Source organism: Protobothrops mucrosquamatus, unplaced genomic scaffold, assembly GCF_001527695.2.
Source record: "Protobothrops mucrosquamatus isolate PMUCROS unplaced genomic scaffold, P.Mucros_1.0 scaffold_197, whole genome shotgun sequence".
Classification (NCBI taxonomy): Eukaryota; Metazoa; Chordata; class Lepidosauria; order Squamata; family Viperidae; genus Protobothrops; species Protobothrops mucrosquamatus.
The window spans coordinates 766382-767933 of record NW_015386273.1 but is presented as its reverse complement, the minus strand read 5'-3'; the positions used below and the strand labels follow the sequence as shown (position 1 = coordinate 767933).

Below are 1552 nucleotides of genomic sequence, written 5' to 3'. Positions count from 1 at the left end.
CTGCTTCATAATACTGGCACTTATAAACAAATAACTGAAAATAATAATGCACCCAGTAGGGACTAGCATGTTTGCAAAGTTTTGTTTCATTTTTTTAAAAAACATTCAGAATGGGAAGGTGGCATGCTACAAGTTTAAGCGATAGGTTCCAGCATCTTGTTTAGATTCTGGACACCAAAGCTTTTGAAGAAAATAAAAACAATGGATGGCTTTGCTAGGAATTATGCATCAAGAAAGAAAAACTAGTCAAAGGTAATACAAAATGTCCTTTAAGAGTAAATATTTGAGGGACATTACAGTTACGTTGATAAAGAGCTCTTTTTAATTAGCAATGGCCTCATGATGTGCAGTGTTTTCAAACTAGGCAAACTTGAGATGTGTGTCTTCAATTCTCAGAATTTCCCAGCCAACCTGAGGCTGTGGAATGTTGGGACTTAAACTCTACACATCTTAAAGTTGCCAAGTTTGAAAATTACTGATGGTGAGTCCTGTTTATTCATGAGCAAAACTAGCACCACTTTGGAGGAACACTTTACATTATATTCTTAAAATTCTCAGTTGTGTCAACCAACTCAAAAACTTAAAAGAGATCCTTCTGGAAAGGGGAAGGAACACTTTATAGATGGAAATCTACAATCTTTGGTAACCTCACACAAGAAAAACCTCTTCCTGAATGTTTCCCAATATTGGCCAATAAATCAATAAATTAGTTTGACTGGGCCAGTACTACTTCTGAATTCAAGTATGATGACATGATTGAATATTCCACCAAATATTCTGTAAACAAAAAACAAACAAATTCAGAAGCTTATCTCTGACATGTTCATTTTGTTTGAATAATTTTGTTTTGACATAGGCCTATTACCTATGAAAACAAAATCTATTACCAGGGAATGCCTATTGTGATAACTTAAAAGAGGATTATATTTCAACATATCTTGAGGGAGCACTGCTATTCCCTTTTCAAACAGATGCTTCCAGACCCATCATCCCCAATCAACACATGCTAATGATGATAGGAACTGAAATCCTGCCTTTAACATCCACAGTCAAGATATTTGAGTTAGAAGTGATGGGACTGCAGTGGCACCTTCACCCTCCACCCCTATCATCCCAAACATAACAGGCCTGGGAATGATGGGATTAGAGTTCCACTTTCCCTTTCCAACCCTATCAACCCCACAATCCCTTGAGGAGGCTGGGAATGATGGGATTACATTTCTACCTTCTCTTTCCAGCCCTTCAACCCTGTCAACATAACAGAGCTGGGGATTTACAGTTCCACCTTCTCTTTCCAGCCCTACCAACCCCACAATCCCTTAAGGAGGCTGGGAGTGATGGGATTACAGTTCTACCTTCTCTTTCCAGCCCTACCAACCCCACAATCCCTTAAGGAGGCTGGGAATGATGGGATTACAGTTCTACCTTCTCTTTCCAGCCCTTCAACCCTGTCAACATAACAGAGCTGGGAATGATGGGGTTTACAGTTCCACCTTCCCTTTCCAGCCCTATCAACCCCACAATTCCTTAAGGAGGCTGGGAATGATGGGAT

At 39.6% G+C, this 1552-nt stretch overlaps 1 protein-coding gene across 1 annotated transcript in view; it reads right to left on the bottom strand.

Annotated features, from left to right (window-relative positions):
* The window catches only part of LOC107295623 (polycomb protein EED-like), a gene marked incomplete at its 3' end in the record, with an annotated part of 6079 nt that overhangs the window by 3321 nt on the left and 1206 nt on the right, over positions 1 to 1552 (bottom strand). The gene's annotated exons all lie outside the window — the stretch shown is intronic.